The sequence below is a fragment of the Oncorhynchus keta genome, chromosome 1, assembly GCF_023373465.1.
Source record: "Oncorhynchus keta strain PuntledgeMale-10-30-2019 chromosome 1, Oket_V2, whole genome shotgun sequence".
Classification (NCBI taxonomy): Eukaryota; Metazoa; Chordata; class Actinopteri; order Salmoniformes; family Salmonidae; genus Oncorhynchus; species Oncorhynchus keta.
Genome location: NC_068421.1, coordinates 69,353,211 through 69,361,796, shown reverse-complemented (window position 1 = coordinate 69,361,796; position 8,586 = coordinate 69,353,211). Strand labels below are relative to the sequence as shown.

At 44.7% G+C, this 8,586-nt stretch overlaps 1 protein-coding gene and 2 non-coding genes across 3 annotated transcripts in view; all 3 read right to left on the bottom strand.

The window, feature by feature from the left end:
- Positions 1-8,586, bottom strand: part of LOC118380174 (disabled homolog 1-like) — a 370,535-nt gene that overhangs the window by 257,596 nt on the left and 104,353 nt on the right. The window lies entirely within an intron of this gene.
- Positions 3,543-3,615, bottom strand: trnav-aac (transfer RNA valine (anticodon AAC)). Its single transcript has one exon. It is a non-coding gene; the product is annotated as a tRNA-Val (tRNA).
- Positions 7,842-7,914, bottom strand: trnav-aac (transfer RNA valine (anticodon AAC)). Its single transcript has one exon. It is a non-coding gene; the product is annotated as a tRNA-Val (tRNA).

Genomic DNA, 8,586 nt, shown 5'->3' with positions numbered 1-8,586 from the left:
ACTGAAAAAGAGACTATAGAGACTGCCAGAGGACCGGACAGCATGCCCTCCGATTTGACACACTGAACTCTGTCTGCAAAGTAATTGGTGAACCAGGCAAGGCAGTCATCCGAAAAACCGAGGCTACTGAGTCTGCCGATAAGAATATGGTGATTGACAGAGTCGAAAGCCTTGGCAAGGTCGATGAAGACGGCTGCACAGTACTGTCTTTTATCGATGGCGGTTATGATATCGTTTAGTACCTTGAGCGTGGCTGAGGTGCACCCGTGACCGGCTCGGAAACCAGATTGCACAGCGGAGAAGGTACGGTGGGATTCGAGATGGTCAGTGACCTGTTTGTTGACTTGGCTTTCGAAGACCTTAGATAGGCAGGGCAGGATCGATATAGGTCTGTAACCGTTTGGGTCCAGGGTGTCTCCCCCTTGAAGAGGGGGATGACTGCGGCAGCTTTCCAATCCTTGGGGATCTCAGACGATATGAAAGAGAGGTTGAACAGGCTGGTAATAGGGGTTGCGACAATGGCGGCGGATAGTTTCAGAAATAGAGGGTCCAGATTGTCAAGCCCAACTGATTTGTACGGGTCCAGGTTTTGCAGCTCTTTCAGAACATCTGCTATCTGGATTTGGGTAAAGGAGAACCTGGAGAGGCTTGGGCGAGTAGCTGCGGGGGGGTGGAGCTGTTGGCCGTGGTTGGAGTAGCCAGGCGGAAGGCATGGCCAGCCGTTGAGAAATGCTTGTTGAAGTTTTCTATAATCATGGATTTATAGGTGGTGACCGTGTTACCTAGCCTCAGTGCAGTGGGCAGCTGGGAGGAGGTGCTCTTGTTCTCCATGGACTTCAGTGTCCCAGAACTTTTGGAGTTGGAGCTACAGGATACAAATTTCTGCCTGAAGAAGCTGGCCTTAGCTTTCCTGACTGACTGCGTGTATTGGTTCCTGACTTCCCTGAACAGTTGCATATCGATGCTATTGCAGTCCGCCACAGGATGTTTTTGTGCTGGTCGAGGGCAGTCAGGTCTGGAGTGAACCAAGGGTTGTATCTGTTCTTAGTTCTGCATTTTTTGAACGGAGCATGCTTATCTAAAATGGTGAGGAAGTTACTTTTAAAGAATGACCAGGCATCCTCAACTGACGGGATGAGGTCAATGTCCTTCCAGGATACCCGGGCCAGGTCGATTAGAAAGGCCTGCTCACAGAAGTGTTTTAGGGAGCGTTTGACAGTGATGAGGGGTGGTCGTTTGACGGCGGCTCCGTAGCGGATACAGGCAATGAGGCAGTGATCGCTGAGATCCTGTTTGAAGACAGCGGAGGTGTATTTGGAGGGCCAGTTGGTCAGGATGAAGTCTATGAGGGTGCCCTTGTTTACAGATTTGGGGTTGTACCTGGTGAGTTCCTTGATGATTTCTGTGAGATTGAGGGCATCTAGCTTAGATTGTAGGACTGCCAGGGTGTTAAGCATATCCCAGTTTAGGTCACCTAACAGAACAAACTCTGAAGCTAGATGGGGGCGATCAATTCACAAATGGTGTCCAGGGCACAGCTGGGAGCTGAGGGGGTCGGTAGCAGGCGGCAACAGTGAGAGACTTATTTCTGGAGAGAGTCATTTTCAAAATTAGTAGTTCGAACTGTTTGGGTATGGACCTGGAAAGTATGACATTACTTTGCAGGCTATCTCTGCAGTAGACTGCAACTCCTCCCCTTTGGCAGTTCTATCTTGACGGAAGATGTTATAGTTGGGTATGGAAATCTCCAAATTTTTGGTGGCCTTCCTGAGCCAGGATTCAGACACGGCAAGGACATCAAGGTTAGCAGAGTGTGCTAAAGCAGTGAGTAAAACAAACTTAGGGAGGAGGCTTCTGATGTTGACATGCATGAAACCAAGGCTTTTTCGATCACAGAAGTCAACAAATGAGGGTGCCTGGGGACATGCAGGGCCTGGGTTTACCTCCACATCACCCGCGGAACAGAGAAGGAGTAGTATGAGGGTGCGGCTAAAGGCTATCAAAACTGGTCGCCTAGAGCGTTGGGGACAGAGAATAAGAGGAGCAGGTTTCTGGGCATGGTAGAATATATTCAGGGCATAATGCGCAGACAGGGGTATGGTGGGGTGCGGGTACAGCGGAGGTAAGCCCAGGCACTGGGTGATGATGAGAGAGATTGTATCTCTGGACATGCTGGTTGTAATGGGTGAGGTCACCGCATGTGTGGGAGGTGGGACAAAGGAGGTATCAGGGGTATGAAGAGTGGAACTAGGGTCTCCATTGTAAACTAAAACAATGATAACTAACCTGAACAACAGTATACAAGGCATATTGACATTTGAGAGAGACATACAGCGAGGCATACAGTAATCACAGGTGTTGAATTGGGAGAGCTAGCTAAAACAGTAGGTGAGACAACAACAGCTAAACAGCTAGCACAACAACAGCAGGTAAAATGGCGCTAACTAGGCAGAGGGAGGGACGGATTAACTACACACAGAGCCTGAGTGCGGCTGGGGCCGACAGATAAAACATAAACAAGCAGAATGGAGTACCGTGATTAATGGACAGTCCAGCATGCATCAGCTATGTAGCCAAGTGATCAGTGTCCAGGGGCAGCGGTGGATGGGGCAGGGAAGCTGGACTGGCGAGTGTTATCCAGGTTAAAAAAGCGAACAATGACTAAATAGCTTGTAGCTTGTAGCTAGTTTAGCTGGTTAGCTTCTGGAGGTTCTTGAGTGTGTTCTAAAAATGAAAAATAATAGCGATTCCATATCACATTTGATGTTTTGGTGCCTCGATGCCACTTCAGAAGCTGATTGATGAACTTTTTACTGATGAATGTGTTTGTTTTTTATGACCGTGTTTTTCTTTCTGTTTGCAGTTAGTATTTATTTTTTGATGTGTGCATTTTCTGTAATAGTTTTTAAACCCAAGGGCCAAATGGGCCAATACTTCCAGGAACGCCTATATGAAAAGCAGTTTCTAGGCATCTTCATACTAAACAATCTTCGGTAGAACTTTCAGTCAAGCACCAGACCTCAAGAGAAACTTCATAACAATATTGTGACACAACGTGCAACACATGAACACTGGCCTGGAAATACAATGACATTGCTAAAGTATGCAAAAAGATTAGTAGGAAACGACTTTGCCATCATTGCGATGTTGTCAACTTTACTGTGGACAGATGGCAATTCCATAACAAAGTTTGTAAAAAAAAATACCTAGCAAAAAGATCAGGTGCTCTCCCCTCACTCTTAGCTAGCTGGCTAACGTTATAATGCATCTTCAAGTCAATCTGACGACACCACAATGAAGACAAAAGGTTTTTCCTCGCAATTTATTGCCTCCTTTAGAAATGTAATTGTATTTCCAAGCTACTATAATGCACTTTTGACTAAATCTTTATCAACGCCAGTTGACAATGCATTGAGTATAGTGCTCAGTCGGGAGTCCAGTGTCCTAAAGAATGTGCAATACATGAATACTGTATTTATTTGTTTGTTTAATTTTAGACAAAAGCTTTGGCCAAACACTTCGTTTTTTTGTTTTTAAAAAAGTGTTTCCGCCCGGTCTCGAACCGGGGACCTTTCGCGTGTTAGGCGAACGTGATAACCACTACACTACGGAAACTGAGCATGACAGACAGAAGTACTCCAAATACACCTACTGCGCATTAAGTTAGCGTATACACTGCAGTAGCTTCTATAAAGCAGGGTCTCATTTCCATATAAATGTAGGTTGCTTTAAGAAATGCTGAAGACCGTTTTATGTATATATAAAATATATACATTTTATATTTTATTTGTTTACCTTTTTTAAAAACAGGGATTCACCGTTAAGACCAGTGTCTTTTTCGCAATGGAGCCATGCACATACAATTCATACACAAAATCAAATACAAACTAAAATAAAGCACAACAATCAAGAAAAACAGAAACATTCCTCAGCAAAGTTCCCCAATCAATATTTTAAAATTGTCCGAGCGGCATCAGAGCGTCCACTTTGCAGTGTCTTGTGCGGTTGTTTCCAGCAATGAGGTGCATTAAAACTAAAAGCGGATTTACCTAATTCAGCGGAGGCCCAACCCTGTAAGTGGTTTTGGTACCTCATGGTTTTTTAAATACTTTTTTATACTTTAACAACAAAGTTAAGTGAATTGTAAGCTTGTGTAGTATATAATGCATGTATACTGTTCTTCTCATGAAGTTTAATGATCATATCCGACATTATGTCTTGCCAATTACTGAAGCGCTAAACGAACACAAATGTCCATCCACGTAAAGGTGACGTAAAGGTGATCGATTACAAATCAACACTGAAAAAGAGACTATAGAGACTGCCAGAGGACCGGACAGCATGCCCTCCGATTTGACACACTGAACTCTGTCTGCAAAGTAATTGGTGAACCAGGCAAGGCAGTCATCCGAAAAACCGAGGCTACTGAGTCTGCCGATAAGAATATGGTGATTGACAGAGTCGAAAGCCTTGGCAAGGTCGATGAAGACGGCTGCACAGTACTGTCTTTTATCGATGGCGGTTATGATATCGTTTAGTACCTTGAGCGTGGCTGAGGTGCACCCGTGACCGGCTCGGAAACCAGATTGCACAGCGGAGAAGGTACGGTGGGATTCGAGATGGTCAGTGACCTGTTTGTTGACTTGGCTTTCGAAGACCTTAGATAGGCAGGGCAGGATCGATATAGGTCTGTAACCGTTTGGGTCCAGGGTGTCTCCCCTTTGAAGAGGGGGATGACTGCGGCAGCTTTCAATCCTTGGGGATCTCAGACGATATGAAAGAGAGGTTGAACAGGCTGGTAATAGGGGTTGCGACAATGGCGGCGGATAGTTTCAGAAATAGAGGGTCCAGATTGTCAAGCCCAACTGATTTGTACGGGTCCAGGTTTTGCAGCTCTTTCAGAACATCTGCTATCTGGATTTGGGTAAAGGAGAACCTGGAGAGGCTTGGGCGAGTAGCTGCGGGGGGGTGGAGCTGTTGGCCGTGGTTGGAGTAGCCAGGCGGAAGGCATGGCCAGCCGTTGAGAAATGCTTGTTGAAGTTTTCTATAATCATGGATTTATAGGTGGTGACCGTGTTACCTAGCCTCAGTGCAGTGGGCAGCTGGGAGGAGGTGCTCTTGTTCTCCATGGACTTCAGTGTCCCAGAACTTTTGGAGTTGGAGCTACAGGATACAAATTTCTGCCTGAAGAAGCTGGCCTTAGCTTTCCTGACTGACTGCGTGTATTGGTTCCTGACTTCCCTGAACAGTTGCATATCGATGCTATTGCAGTCCGCCACGGGATGTTTTTGTGCTGGTCGAGGGCAGTCAGGTCTGGAGTGAACCAAGGGTTGTATCTGTTCTTAGTTCTGCATTTTTGAACGGAGCATGCTTATCTAAAATGGTGAGGAAGTTACTTTTAAAGAATGACCAGGCATCCTCAACTGACGGGATGAGGTCAATGTCCTTCCAGGATACCCGGGCCAGGTCGATTAGAAAGGCCTGCTCACAGAAGTGTTTTAGGGAGCGTTTGACAGTGATGAGGGGTGGTCGTTTGACGGCGGCTCCGTAGCGGATACAGGCAATGAGGCAGTGATCGCTGAGATCCTGTTTGAAGACAGCGGAGGTGTATTTGGAGGGCCAGTTGGTCAGGATGAAATCTATGAGGGTGCCCTTGTTTACAGATTTGGGGTTGTACCTGGTGAGTTCCTTGATGATTTCTGTGAGATTGAGGGCATCTAGCTTAGATTGTAGGACTGCCAGGGTGTTAAGCATATCCCAGTTTAGGTCACCTAACAGAACAAACTCTGAAGCTAGATGGGGGCGATCAATTCACAAATGGTGTCCAGGGCACAGCTGGGAGCTGAGGGGGTCGGTAGCAGGCGGCAACAGTGAGAGACTTATTTCTGGAGAGAGTCATTTTCAAAATTAGTAGTTCGAACTGTTTGGGTATGGACCTGGAAAGTATGACATTACTTTGCAGGCTATCTCTGCAGTAGACTGCAACTCCTCCCCTTTGGCAGTTCTATCTTGACGGAAGATGTTATAGTTGGGTATGGAAATCTCCAAATTTTTGGTGGCCTTCCTGAGCCAGGATTCAGACACGGCAAGGACATCAAGGTTAGCAGAGTGTGCTAAAGCAGTGAGTAAAACAAACTTAGGGAGGAGGCTTCTGATGTTGACATGCATGAAACCAAGGCTTTTTCGATCACAGAAGTCAACAAATGAGGGTGCCTGGGGACATGCAGGGCCTGGGTTTACCTCCACATCACCCGCGGAACAGAGAAGGAGTAGTATGAGGGTGCGGCTAAAGGCTATCAAAACTGGTCGCCTAGAGCGTTGGGGACAGAGAATAAGAGGAGCAGGTTTCTGGGCATGGTAGAATATATTCAGGGCATAATGCGCAGACAGGGGTATGGTGGGGTGCGGGTACAGCGGAGGTAAGCCCAGGCACTGGGTGATGATGAGAGAGATTGTATCTCTGGACATGCTGGTTGTAATGGGTGAGGTCACCGCATGTGTGGGAGGTGGGACAAAGGAGGTATCAGGGGTATGAAGAGTGGAACTAGGGTCTCCATTGTAAACTAAAACAATGATAACTAACCTGAACAACAGTATACAAGGCATATTGACATTTGAGAGAGACATACAGCGAGGCATACAGTAATCACAGGTGTTGAATTGGGAGAGCTAGCTAAAACAGTAGGTGAGACAACAACAGCTAAACAGCTAGCACAACAACAGCAGGTAAAATGGCGCTAACTAGGCAGAGGGAGGGACGGATTAACTACACACAGAGCCTGAGTGCGGCTGGGGCCGACAGATAAAACATAAACAAGCAGAATGGAGTACCGTGATTAATGGACAGTCCAGCATGCATCAGCTATGTAGCCAAGTGATCAGTGTCCAGGGGGCAGCGGTGGATGGGGCAGGGAAGCTGGACTGGCGAGTGTTATCCAGGTTAAAAAACGAACAATGACTAAATAGCTTGTAGCTTGTAGCTAGTTTAGCTGGTTAGCTTCTGGAGGTTCTTGAGTGTGTTCTAAAAATGAAAAATAATAGCGATTCCATATCACATTTGATGTTTTGGTGCCTCGATGCCACTTCAGAAGCTGATTGATGAACTTTTACTGATGAATGTGTTTGTTTTTTATGACCGTGTTTTTCTTTCTGTTTGCAGTTAGTATTTATTTTTTGATGTGTGCATTTTCTGTAATAGTTTTTAAACCCAAGGGCCAAATGGGCCAATACTTCCAGGAACGCCTATATGAAAAGCAGTTTCTAGGCATCTTCATACTAAACAATCTTCGGTAGAACGTTCAGTCAAGCACCAGACCTCAAGAGAAACTTCATAACAATATTGTGACACAACGTGCAACACATGAACACTGGCCTGGAAATACAATGACATTGCTAAAGTATGCAAAAAGATTAGTAGGAAACGACTTTGCCATCATTGCGATGTTGTCAACTTTACTGTGGACAGATGGCAATTCCATAACAAAGTTTGTAAAAAAAAAATACCTAGCAAAAAGATCAGGTGCTCTCCCCTCACTCTTAGCTAGCTGGCTAACGTTATAATGCATCTTCAAGTCAATCTGACGACACCACAATGAAGACAAAAGGTTTTTCCTCGCAATTTATTGCCTCCTTTAGAAATGTAATTGTATTTCCAAGCTACTATAATGCACTTTTGACTAAATCTTTATCAACGCCAGTTGACAATGCATTGAGTATAGTGCTCAGTCGGGAGTCCAGTGTCCTAAAGAATGTGCAATACATGAATACTGTATTTATTTGTTTGTTTAATTTTAGACAAAAGCTTTGGCCAAACACTTCGTTTTTTTTGTTTTTAAAAAAAGTGTTTCCGCCCGGTCTCGAACCGGGGACCTTTCGCGTGTTAGGCGAACGTGATAACCACTACACTACGGAAACTGAGCATGACAGACAGAAGTACTCCAAATACACCTACTGCGCATTAAGTTAGCGTATACACTGCAGTAGCTTCTATAAAGCAGGGTCTCATTTCCATATAAATGTAGGTTGCTTTAAGAAATGCTGAAGACCGTTTTATGTATATATAAAATATATACATTTTATATTTTATTTGTTTACCTTTTTTAAAAACAGGGATTCACCGTTAAGACCAGTGTCTTTTTCGCAATGGAGCCATGCACATACAATTCATACACAAAATCAAATACAAACTAAAATAAAGCACAACAATCAAGAAAAACAGAAACATTCCTCAGCAAAGTTCCCCAATCAATATTTTAAAATTGTCCGAGCGGCATCAGAGCGTCCACTTTGCAGTGTCTTGTGCGGTTGTTTCCAGCAATGAGGTGCATTAAAACTAAAAGCGGATTTACCTAATTCAGCGGAGGCCCAACCCTGTAAGTGGTTTTGGTACCTCATGGTTTTTTAAATACTTTTTTTATACTTTAACAACAAAGTTAAGTGAATTGTAAGCTTGTGTAGTATATAATGCATGTATACTGTTCTTCTCATGAAGTTTAATGATCATATCCGACATTATGTCTTGCCAATTACTGAAGCGCTAAACGAACACAAATGTCCATCCACGTAAAGGTGACGTAAAGGTGATCG